The sequence below is a fragment of the Rhinoderma darwinii genome, chromosome 2, assembly GCF_050947455.1.
Source record: "Rhinoderma darwinii isolate aRhiDar2 chromosome 2, aRhiDar2.hap1, whole genome shotgun sequence".
NCBI classification, from domain to species: Eukaryota; Metazoa; Chordata; class Amphibia; order Anura; family Rhinodermatidae; genus Rhinoderma; species Rhinoderma darwinii.
Genome location: NC_134688.1, coordinates 95,494,591 through 95,507,894, shown reverse-complemented (window position 1 = coordinate 95,507,894; position 13,304 = coordinate 95,494,591). Strand labels below are relative to the sequence as shown.

General features: G+C 44.1%; 1 protein-coding gene across 4 annotated transcripts in view; it reads left to right on the top strand.

Annotated features, from left to right (window-relative positions):
• The first annotated feature begins 4,719 nt into the window (after window positions 1-4,719).
• Window positions 4,720-13,304, top strand: part of LOC142740720 (TRAF family member-associated NF-kappa-B activator-like) — a 51,583-nt gene continuing 42,998 nt past the window's right edge. Inside the window, exon 1 of one of the 4 annotated variants that reach the window (XM_075850135.1) lies at window positions 4,720-4,795. The gene's annotated coding sequence lies outside the window, so the exon portion shown is untranslated. Of the gene's footprint in view, window positions 4,796-9,036; window positions 9,112-13,304 lie in introns of those variants that run through there. The other 3 variants (XM_075850136.1, XM_075850133.1, XM_075850134.1) reach the window with 3 other exon arrangements.

Sequence of the window (13,304 nt, the reverse complement as noted above, 5' to 3'; positions counted from 1 at the left end):
CTATGGGGCATGAGGGGGCCCATGCCATTCCTCACATAACATTGGTGGGGCCCTCATTACCGGTGGAGTCACTAACACCGGGACGCAGATACAATTGAATACTAAGGCAGAGCAGCTCCCTGATCTGCGTTTCAGTAGGCTACAGGCCATGTTAAGCCTGAAGCCTATAGGACGCTGAGACAGAATCCATGCACAGTGGGCAACTGAAGAAGATCCACAAGGTCTTGGCAGATGAAATTGGCTGCAGATCCAGAGTCCAGGTAGGCAGGGACTGGATGGGGCCTCTCGCCATTAATGATGGTTACGGGAATGAACAGTCTGGAGGAGAGTTCTCGATTAAATGCAGTGGCGCCCAGGGTTGTCTCTCCAACCAAACCTAGGCGCTGGTTTTTTTTGCTTCTGAGGACACAGACGCACGACATTGGCAACGAGGCCGCAATATAAACAGAGTACAGAGGTGCGCCTGCGCTTTTTCTCCTGGACGGACAATTTTTGCCGATCCACTTGCATCGGAACCTCGGGCAAAGCAGTAGAAGGAGGCAAGAGGGGTTGCTGGAAGTTAGGTGCCAGTTTAGGTGGCCATCTCTCCTGAAGAACCTCATGAGAGCTCTCCCTCAGCCTTATGTCTACCCGAGTGTCAAGCAGAATCAGGTCGTCCAAGGCGGGTGGCAGATCTCGAGCAGCAAGTTCATTCTTGATCTGGGGCGATAGACCATGCCAAAAGGATGCCACCAAGGCCTCATTGTTCCAGGATAGTTCTCCTGCCAGGGTCTGGAACTGGATGGTGTATTCGCCCACGGAGGTGTCCTCCTGGCGAAGGTTAAAGATAGCAGTGTCTGCCGACACGACTCGTCCTGGCTCCTCGAATACAGTCCAGAATAACGGCACAAACCCCTGGAAGTCTTGGGTCTCAGGTCCCTGATGCTCCCAGATAGGGTTTGCCCATGCCAGGGCCTTGGCAGCAAGTAGAGACACGATGAAGGCGATCTTGGTTCCGTCCGACGCCGGACCTATGTATTTCTAGGTCTACAGGCAGACTGAAGCCCCATGCACACTAACGTAAAAACGCCCGTAATCATGGGCCATTATTACGGCACGTTCAGGCCCATAGAAGTCAATGGGGCTCCCGTAATTACGGGTGACTACGTGTGTGCACCCGTAATTACGGGAGCGTTGCTAGGCGACGTCAGTAAATAGTCACTGTCCAGGGTGCTGAAAGAGTTAAACGATCGGCAGTAACGGTTTCAGCACCCTGGACAGTGACTTCCGACGGAAATGCTCGGGCGTGCAGGGTAAAATGGATATAGCATTGGTTCAGAAACCCCCGGCACTAACTTGCGGCTCGATAGAACCGAGAAGGTAATGGCAGCGCGAACCGAGTATCCGAGCCGGAACTGAGGAGCTTGCATAGAGGCAGGAAGGGTAGCAGCTAGTGTCCCTAGGTGCTGTGCCATGGAGTCCACTGCCACAAGAAGTTGATCCTGTCTTGCTCGGAGATCCTGCAGGTCCACCTGCATGGCTTGGGAGGGTGACATGCCATTGAATTGACCAGCAGAGTGCATGGCCTGAGCGTACTGTCACGATGCGGGGTGTGGACCCACTGGGCCGTACCGCGTAACGGGATGGCAGCTGACCAAACAGGTAAAGTACAGAGTCTATAGAACAGAAAGGGTACCTGTGGCAACTCGGACAGTAGCAAGGCAGGCTAGACTGGGACCAGGTGGCAGGTAGACGTCGGGTGTGGAGTAGCGGAACAGGCGTGGAATGCAGCACAACACGGCAACAGCTCAGCACAGTAATAGATCTGGATAGCACGGGATACAGGATACAGGAAATAGGGAACACTTGAAACTGGAAGACACTAGGAGACCATTAGCACGAAAAAATTTGGGTGACGAACAACACTCAGGCAAAGAACTAGAGGGCAGAGCCCCTTTTATATTCCAGTAACATTCAGGGCTTGATTGCAGACTTCCTGTAGTTATGCGCTCACTGGCCCTTTAAGGGCGCGCGCGTCCTCCAGGAGACAGTCTCCATGCCAGGAAGTGAGTGCCGGCGCCTCACTGGAGGACGATGCAGCAGAGAACACACAGGTCCATGGCCACGGCCGTCGAGGGGTAAGTCAGAATGACGGGCCATGGACGTTACAGGCGCTATCTACAAGGGGGGAGCTGTGTGGCACTATCTACAAGAGGGGGCTGTATGGCACTATCTACAGTGGGTCGTGTGTGGCACTACCTACAGGCAGCTGTGTGTGGCACTACCTACAGGCGGCTGTGTGTGGCAATATCTACAGGGGGCTTTGTGTGGCGCTATCTACAAGAGGGGGGCTGTGTGGCACTACCTACTAAAGGGGGGACTGTGTGGCTCTATCTACAAGAGGGGGGCTTTGTGGTACTATCTACAAGAGGAGACTGTGTGGAATTATCTACAGGGGGTTGTGTGTGGCGCTATCCACAGGGAGCTGTGGCACTATCTACAAGGGGGGCTGTGTGACCCTATCTACAAGTGTTGGGCTGTGTGGCACTATACAGGGGGTCTGTGAGGCACTATCCATAAGTGGGGCTGTGTGGCACTATCTATAAGAATGGGGCTATATGGCAATATCTACAAGGGGGCTGTGTGTCACTATCTACAGGGGGCCGTGTGTGTCACTATCTACAGGGGGCCGTGTGTGGCGCTATCTACAGGGGGCTGTGTGTGGCGCTATCTACAGGGGGCTGTGTGTTGCGCTATCTACAGGGGGCCGTGTGTGGCGCTATCTACAGGTGGCCGTGTGTGGCGCTATCTACAGGGGGCCGTGTGTGGCGCTATCTACGGGGGACGCTGGGGCACTATCCGTATTGGCACTGTGACACTATCTACAGGGTGTACAAAGGGGTCAATATTACTGTGTGGGGGCACGGCTACTGATGGGACACTTTTATAGTGTCGAGTACTAAGGGATCAGTGTTACCATCTGGGGCACTGTGGATTACGAGTTTGTTTAGAGGATGGGGTATAGGTGGGGAGGCCACTGGAAAAGCGAGAAACCAACATTTCTATGTGTCAATTTCTGCAGAGATAAGTTATGGCTGGAATAAGTTGTCAAAGTGGTCTGGGTTGGATGGAGAAAAAAAGGGAAAGGGAATGACTCTAATGAGAGAAAATATCACCAGTGAGTCACTGGATATATATGTGCTGTAATCACTTATATCGTATGGTGTGGCTGTATTATTTAGACCTTATATTGTATTATTGGCAAAATTAGTCTTATAGTGAGTTGTGTTCAGTAACTGTCTGGGGGTTTTATTCAGTAACAGTATGGGGGTGCTATTCGGTCACTATGTGTTTATGGTGTGGCGGTATTATTCAGTAACAGTATGGGGGTATTATTCAATCACTATGTGGTTATGGTGTGGCTGTATTATTTAGACCTTATATTGTATTATTATTGGCAATATTAGTCTTATAATAGTGTGTTGTGTTCAGTAACTGTATGGGGGTATTATTCAGTAACAGTATGGGGGTATTATTCAGTCACTATGTGGTTATGGTGTGGAGGTATTATTCAGTAACACTACGGGAGTATTATTCCATCACTATGTGGTTATGGGCTGGCGGTATTATTCAGTAACAGTATGTGGGTTTTATTCAGTCACTATGTGGTTATGGTGTGGAAGTATTATTCAGTAACAGTATGGGGGTATTATACAGTTACTATGTGGTTATTGTGTGGAGGTATTATTCAGTAACATTATGGGGGTATAATTCAGTAACTGTGGTTATGGTGTGGCAGTATTCTTCAGTAACAGTATGGGGTATTAGTCAGTCACTATGTGGTTATGGTGTGGCAGTATTATTCAGTAACAGTATGGCGGTATTATTCAGTCACTATGTGGTTATGGTGTGGAGGTATTATTTAGTAACAGTATGGGGGTATTATTCAGTCACTATGTGGATATGGTGTGGCTCTATTATTTAGACTTATATTGTATTATTATTGGCAATATTAGTCTTATAATAGTGAGTTGTGTTCAGTAGCTGTATGGGGGGTATTATTCAGTAACAGTATGGGGGTATTATTTGGTCACTATGTGGTTATGATGTGGCGGTATTATTCAGTAACAGTATGGGGGTATTATTAAGTCACTATGTGGTTATGGTGTGACAGTATTATTCAGTAACAGTATGGGGGTATTATTCAGTCACTATGTGGTTATGGTGTAGCGGTATTATTTAATAACAGTATGGGGGTATTCAGTCACTATGTGGTTATGGTGTGGCGGTATTATTCAGTAACAGTATGGGGGTATTATTCAGTCACTATGTGGTTATGGTGTGGCTGTATTATTTAGACCTTATATTGTATTATTGGCAAAATTAGTCTTATAATAGTGAGTTGTGTTCAGTAACTGTATGGGGGCAGTGGCGTAGCTATAGGGGTCGCAGCGGTCGCAACTGCGACCGGGCCCCCAGCTAGGGGGGGCCCGCAGGCCCCCCTCACCACAGTAGCACAGTAGTGCTACAATGATTCCTCTGCATTGCTGGGTCCCTGCTGGGGTACAAAAGAGACCCAGCAATGTATTTTAAAGCATTGGTGGCAGCTCAGCGGTGAAATAGTCATTGCACGGAGGGGGAAGACTCTTACCCGCCCACTGTGCTGTCCACCCAATCAGCTCGCTTCTAGCTGTTTCCCTCTTCCTCGTGGCCTGTGCAGAGGGAAAGGAATGGCTGCAGCAAGAAGATCGTGTGTGTGCCGGCTCCTCCCCGGAATCCTGATTCCTGCTGCTCTCTGACCCCACACCCGATGTATGTAAGTAACTACTAGTAATGCAGCTATTAACCCCTTCATTGTGTTTAAGTCTGTCATGCTGAGCAGTCACACTTCAGGGCTGACTGTTTAGCATAACAGACAAAGTATATCTATCTATCCATCTCATATCTATCTACAATACATCTATCTATCCATCTCATATCTATCTACAATACATCTATCTATCTATCTATCTATCTATCTATCTATCTATCTATCTATCTATCTATCTATCTATCTATCTATCTATCTATCTATCTATCTATCTATCTATCTATCTATCTATCTCATATCTATCTACAATACATCTATCTATCTATCTATCTATCTATCTATCTATCTATCTATCTATCTATCTATCTATCTATCCATCTCATATCTATCTACAATACATCTATCTATCTATCTATCTATCTAATCTATCTCATATCTATCTATCTATCTATCTATCTATCTATCTATCTATCTATCTATCTATCTATCTATCTATCTATCTATCTATCTATCTATCTATCTATCTATCTATCTATCTCATATCTATCTATCTATCTCATATCTATCTATCTATCTATCTATCTATCTATCTATCTATCTATCTATCTATCTATCTATCTATCTATCTATCTATCTATCTATCTACAATACATCTATCTATCTATCTATCTATCTATCTATCTATCTATCTATCTATCTATCTACAATACATCTATCTATCTATCTATCTATCTATCTATCTATCTATCTATCTATCTATCTATCTATCTATCTCTTATCCAATCGCGGTGTGTCAGCGTTTCACAGAGTGAACAAGTGACCGGAATGAAGGGGAAGCAATGCTCGTACGAGCACTGCTCCCCCTTCAAAATAGCTGATTAGCCGGGGTCCCGGCGGGTGTCTGCTAGGCACTGTATCTAAGCCAACTACATGGTAGGCTTAGATACATGGCCCATGTGTGATCCTGTCTGCTGGACCCTGTATCTAAGCCTACAATGTGTGTTACTAATGTTTTTTTTGTTTGCTTGTGTTTTTTTGCAGGTTCGGTCATTGGACTACGTCGGATTCGAGGACTACTTCGATGACAGCTTTTTTTATTTTGAATAAAATGGTTAATGAGGGTTGTGTGGGGGCGACAATTACAAAGGCGTTAGTAATAAAGTTTTAAAAAAATACAAATATACAGAAAAAATATTTTATTGAAATTAAAAAAAAACACAGAACCCTCATTAACCATTTTATTGAGAATAAAAAAACGGCGCCATCAAAGTAGTCCAACATCCGAACCTGTAAAAAAACACAAACCCAAAAAGAATTTGTAACACAAAAAAGCAAAACAATTCTTATACTTACGTTTCCGGGGTCCAGCGCAGTGAATGGGCCCTGTATCTAAGCCTATCATGTGTGATACTGTCTGCTGAGCCAATGTAGCTAATCCTATCAATATCTATAGGGTCGTAGTGCTATAGATATGCTGTCTCATATATATTTGTATATTGCCCCTGATATTTTAAGACCTTAGTGACGCCCCTGGCAGCTAGTGTTGCATCATTGAGTCACTTAGGAGACCCATTGATGCAGCTGAAAGCTGCTGAGCGTCGACCATGAGAAGAAATTTGGGGGGGGGGGGGGCCCAAGAAGAACTTTTGCACCAGGGCCCATGAGCCTTTAGCTACGCCCCTGTATGGGGGTATTATTCAGTAACAGTATGGGGGTATTATTCGGTCACTATGTGGTTATGGTGTAGGGGTATTATTCAGTAACAGTATAGAGGTATTATTCAGTCACTATGTGGTTATGGTGTAGAGGTATTATTCAGTAACAGTATGGCGGTATTATTCAGTAACAGTATGGCGGTATTATTCAGTCACTGTGGTTATGGTGTAGAGGTATTATTCAGTAACAGTATAGGGGTATTAGTCAGTCACTATGTGATTATGGTGTGGCGGTATTCAGTAACAGTATGGGGGGATTATTCAGTCACTATGGGATTATGGTGTGGCGGTATTATTCAGTAACAGTATAGGGGTATTAGTCAGTCACTATGTGATTATGGTGTGGCGGTATTCAGTAACAGTATGGGGGGATTATTCAGTCACTATGGGATTATGGTGTGGAGGTATTCTTCAGTAACAGTATAGGGGTATTAGTCAGTCACTATGTGATTATGGTGTGGCGGTATTCAGTAACAGTATGGGGGTATTATTCAGTCACTGTGGTTATGGTGTAGAGGTATTATTCAGTAACAGTATAGGGGTATTAGTCAGTCACTATGTGATTATGGTGTGGCGGTATTCAGTAACAGTATGGCGGTATTATTCAGTCACTGTGGTTATGGTGTGGCGGTATTATTCAGTAACAGTATAGGGGTATTAGTCTGTCACTATGTGATTATGGTGTGGCAGTATTCAGTAACAGTATAGGGGTATTAGTCTGTCACTATGTGATTATGGTGTGGCAGTATTCAGTAACAGTATAGGGGTATTAGTCAGTCACTATGTGATTATGGTGTGGCGGTATTCAGTAACAGTATGGGGGGATTATTCAGTCACTATGGGATTATGGTGTGGAGGTATTCTTCAGTAACAGTATAGGGGTATTAGTCAGTCACTATGTGATTATGGTGTGGCGGTATTCAGTAACAGTATGGGGGGATTATTCAGTCACTATGGGATTATGGTGTGGAGGTATTCTTCAGTAACAGTATAGGGGTATTAGTCAGTCACTATGTGATTATGGTGTGGCGGTATTCAGTAACAGTATGGGGGTATTATTCAGTCACTGTGGTTATGGTGTAGAGGTATTATTCAGTAACAGTATAGGGGTATTAGTCAGTCACTATGTGATTATGGTGTGGCGGTATTCAGTAACAGTATGGCGGTATTATTCAGTCACTGTGGTTATGGTGTGGCGGTATTATTCAGTAACAGTATAGGGGTATTAGTCAGTCACTATGTGATTATGGTGTGGCGGTATTCAGTAACAGTATGGCGGTATTATTCAGTCACTGTGGTTATGGTGTGGCGGTATTATTCAGTAACAGTATAGGGGTATTAGTCTGTCACTATGTGATTATGGTGTGGCAGTATTCAGTAACAGTATGGGGGGATTATTCAGTCACTGTGGTTATGGTGTGGAGGTATTCTTCAGTAACAGTATACAGGTAATATTCCATCTGGTATAGTTGTATGATTTAATAATATATGTATATAGATCATTTTTTTTGTGTAAGAGGGGGGACATATGCTTTCGGGCTTGCAACACTCCTGGACGCGCTAGAAATCAGTGATGCAGTTCTCTGCACACCGACTTCTGAATTGACTGCATTATTAATACAATAATTTTGCATTTGGAGCCCCACTTTTAACTTTGCCCAGGGCAACACTTTGTCTATAACCGGCCCTGACTGATGGTGAGGCGCAGCTGGGGAGGCAATTTTGACACAAGTGATTATACGCTGCTCAGGACTTTCTGGTTGAGCGACATATTTGACACTTTTAATGTTGTACTGAGTTTACAAATAAAAGATTAAAAAAAAGGAGATGCATTTTTTATTTTGCCGTGGACTTTGACTAAAAGTAGGACCCAGGTATCATCATGTTCTGGCAGATGAAGCCTCATTAGAAAAAGATTTAGAAGCCCTTCTTTAGGAAGCATGTACATTAGTGATTTTTCTTGCATTTTTTTGTGGCAAAAACCACGTTTTTTTTAAAAATGACAAGGTTTTGCTTCAATTACAAAAACTGTGGCACAAAATCGTGCTAAAAACCACAACAAAAATGACTCATGTAAATACACCCTAACGTAGCGTAAACGCTGCAGAATTTACGCAACGGAATTCTGTGCAGAAATTCTGCAGCATTTAAAGTAGTAGCAAAGTGAATGATATTTTAAAAATCTTATGCCCACGCTGCGAAAAAAAAATGCCGCAAAAATCTTCATAAATTGACCTGCGGTGCGGATTTTAAATCTACTGCATGTCAATTTATGCTGCATTTTCATTGCTTTTCTGTTGCAGGTTTTCGCCATTGAATTCAATGGGGATGTAAAACCCACAACAAATAGCCAAGTGTTGCGACTCTTGCGGTGGAATCGAATAGATTCTGCAGCAAAAATCGCAACTCAGAAAAAAATAAGCTTATACTTACAACCCTGGCGTTGTCATTCTGTTCTTCTTCCAGGCCGGCCTCCTGAGATGACGTTTCATTCCATGTGACTGCAGCAGCCAATCACAGGCTGCAGTGGTTACATGGGCTGTAGCGTCAACCCGGGAGGCCGACTACATGTCAGCAGAGGGACACGTCGCCATGACTGCGGCCGGGGTAGGTATGAACGTTTTTTTTTTATAGTTCTACTTTCTGCAGCGAAAATTCTGCCTGAAAAACTACACCACCATGTGGTGCGGTTTTTCAAATGGAATGTGCTATGGGTTCCAGGTCGGATACGCTGTGTAGTTTTACTCAGCGTATCAGACCCATGGGAACCCGGCCTAAGGCAGGATTCACACACACAGAGCTTTTTGCTGCGTTCTTCGTGTTGTTTTAATGGTGTTTTTAGCAGCATTTTTTTGTGTTTTTTTTTTTAGTGTAGCCGGATGTTCCATTAAACCTATAGTGAAATATAAAAAGCTCTACATACAACTGTGTTTTGGTTTGTGGCATTGCTGCTTTTTATGGTCAGTAGTGTTTTTTCAAAACGCAGCATGCTCTGGGTATGGCGTTTCTTTGTTTTCCCATAGGCTTCTCTATAGGACTTCAAAAGCACCAGAAAAAACCCTGACAATATCTATGTGTGAAGGAGGTCTTAGGCCAGGATCACACAAGCGGTTTTTGGTCTAGATTTACACACAGCATTTTGTTGCATTTTTAAAGGGAATGTGTCGCTAGAATTTTTTTTTTTGTTAAACAGTTAGTATATACATGATTACACATTGTTCTAATTTTTTTCATTTTTTCACAAGTCAGGAAATATTATAAATTAGATTCTAATTTATAACATTTCCATGTGCTGGTCACTAGAGGGAGCAATTCCCAAAATTGCAGCATTGGCATGTGGTAAAGCAACCTCATTGCTTTATGCTGCAAAATTGGAGAAGACACACTCGCTCTAGTTGCTCAAACAATGCCCCCTCCTTTATCCAGTCTAGTGCCAGGAGAAAGAAGGGGGTTGAATGTTCAAACCTCCTACACTGTGTGCTGCCATTTTTTGAGCGAATGCACAGTGTAGGAGGCTAGATACAGTGGTAATCACACAGTATAACACGCACAAACATAACTTACCTGCTCCTGCCGCCGCTCCGTCCGCTCCCTCCGCTCCTAGTCCTTGCTTCTGAACATATGTCCGGAAGCCGCGACCGGAAGTAGTCATCTTACTGTCCGGCCGCGGCTTCCGGTCCACATGAAAATGACGCCGGATGTCTCTCGGCCGAAGACCTTCCTTTTGGACTGTGTGGGAGCGGCGCATGCGCCGTTCCCACACAGACAGCGTACACTATAGTGAATGGAACGGCTCCCGTTCGCATTCGCTATGGGGTCGTATGTGCCGTATTCCATCTCTGTATGTGTCGTTAATCGACACATACAGAGATGGAAAAAAAAAAATGGCAGCCCCCATAGTGAAGTAAAAGTAAGAAAAAATAAAAAAGTAAAACACAAAAACACAAATAAATAAAATTTATTTTAATAACACGTAGGGCATGACCAGACGTGGTGGAATTGCTGTGGAATTCTGCTGCGGACAGTCCGCTGTGGAAATCCGCAGCGTACACGTTTCTCCATAGCTTTCCACACCTTTTTCGTTTACACGTTGCGGACGTGTAGCGGACTTGTTGCGGACTCATTGCGGAATTTCTCCATTGACTTCAATGGAGAGTCTAAATTCCGCAATGAAGTCCGCAGATGTTATGTGCGCTGCGTAGCGTATTTGTTTTACAAACATGATATTTCTTCATTCTGGACCTATGTATTTCTAGGTCTACAGGCAGACTGAAGCCCCATGCACACTAACGTAAAAACGCCCGTAATCACGGGCCGTTATTACGGCACGTTAAGGCCCATAGAAGTCAATGGGGCTCCCGTAATTACGGGTGACTACGTGTGTGCACCCATAATTACGGGAGCGTTGCTAGGCGACGTCAGTAAATAGTCACTGTCCAGGGTGCTGAAAGAGTTAAACGATCGGCAGTAACTGTTTCAGCACCCTGGACAGTGATTTCCGAGCACAATATACATCAACCTGTAAAAAAAATAGAAGTTCCTACTTACCGAGAACTCCCTGCTTCTTCCTCCAGTCCGGCCTCCCGGGATGACGTTTCAGTCCAAGTGACGGCTGCAGCCAATCACAGACTGCAGCGGTCACATGGACTGCTGCGTCATCCAGGGAGGTCAAGAGAGGGACGCGTCATCAAGGCAACGGCCGGGTAAGTATGAATTTCTTGTACTTTTACTAGGGAAGGGCTGTCCCTTCTCTCTATCTTGCACTGATAGAAAGAGGGGAAAGTACTTTCACCTCAATACGCAACGGCTAGTCCGCATCAATTTAATGCCCATTTTAGGCAAAGCCGCAACAGAATCTGCAACGCAGATTATGTGCGGCATTGATGCGGACAGTGGCGGAAAAAATACGCCACGTCTGGTCATGCCCTTAAAGCAAATTTCTATAAAAAATAAATAAATTCGCGACACCTGTCCTTTAATGAGGGTTTTAGCATTTTCGGGGTGCTTTTTTTTTTATTCAGCCAGATGTTCCATTAAAGTCCTATAGTAAAATATAAAAAGCACTGCATACACTGCATTTTTGTTTGTGGTGTTTTTTAGGCAATTATGTAGTCCGTGGTGTATTTTTTACAATCGCAGCATGCTCTGGGTCTGACATTTTTTCAGGTGTTTTCCCATAGGCTTCTCTACAGGACTTCAGAAACATAACAAAAATAGCATGTACAAATGTCACTAAATTAAAAACACCACTAATAATGGCAGAAAAAACTTTTTTAAATTTTTCAAAAACCGCTTCAACACTGTCTGTTATTCTGGCCTAACGCTGAATTAATTTCACACATGCAGTTTTTGGTGTAGTTTTTTAAATGCTGTTTTTTTGCGTCAAAGCCAGGAGTGGATCCAACAGGAAAGAAACCTATAATGTCTTGTCCACACGTAAAATTTCTGCAGCAATTCCGTTGAAACTAGCAGGATTTCCGCTGCGGCAAAAACGCACCATTTCTTGCGGATTTTGCTGCGTTTATTACAATGTTTGGATATGGTGACATCCCCTCTGAACAATGCAGCAATTCAGTCCACTTTCTGCAACAGAAATTGACTAGCTGAGGTACAAAAAATATGCACCAGAGGTCAATCTCTGCTCGGAATATTTACGCAGCGTGTGGATGAGATTTGTTAAATCTCACCCACTTTGCTGCTACTGTATTTTGCTGCATATTTTCCGTCCGCAATTCCGGATGGAAAATACGCAGCAATTCCGTTACGTGTGGACGAGCCCTAAGTCTTTCCTTTGTACTCCCCTTTTGAATCCACCCTTGGCTTTGTCTCCAAAAACCTGCATCAAAACTGCACCTCAAATTGCACAACAAAAACTGCATGTGTACATCCACACAGAACATAGAAAAACATGCGGATTTTGCTGTGGATTTTGTTGTGGGTTTCACCTTATATTTCACCCCTCTCATTGAAACGCATTGTAGCAATACAATAATTTTTTTATAATAAATGTGTACATACCCTAAAGTATACACTATTGTACACGACTGGGCAAATATATTAATTTACAAGGACCTTGGAGCAAAAGAAATTGTATTTTATTTTTTCCTTTAAATGTCAAATCCCCTTCAGCATCACGCGGGTATAATCCGTAAACTGAAAAGTCCAAAATACTGACGAGTCTGAGCTAAATTTTCTAATGCAGCAGAGCTAAGTTTGTCATTTGGATAAATTCAGTGTGTGTGTTTGCGATATCTGTGGTTTTGCCATTGTCTGCAGTTAAACCTACTGACTTAAAGGGGTTTTCCCATGAGAGACATTTATGACATATCCACAGGATGTGCCATAAATGTCAGATAGATGCGGGTCCCACCTCTGGGACCCGCGCCTATCTCTAGAACGGGGCCATAAACCCCGTTCTACTTTTGTCTGCTCTCGCTCCCTCACGGCCACTTCCTAGTTATATGGTCGGGAGTTACGGAAACCGCTTATCTCGCTGAGCTGTCCTGTTTCCGTAACTCCCATAGTAGTGAATGGCAGTTACGGAAGCAGCGTAGCATGCGAGCTACACTGTTTCCGTAACTACCATTCAAGTCTATGGGACTTACGGAAACAACGTAGCTCCGCGAGCTATGCTGTTTTCGTAACTCCCGACCATATAACCTTTTTCATAGTTGGAATTCACCTGGTTCAGCCGTAACAAAAAGCGGCAGAACAGGGTTTAGGGGCCCCGTTCTAGAGATAGGTGCGGGTCCCAGCGGTGGGACCCGCATCTATCTGACATTTATGACACATTCTGTGGA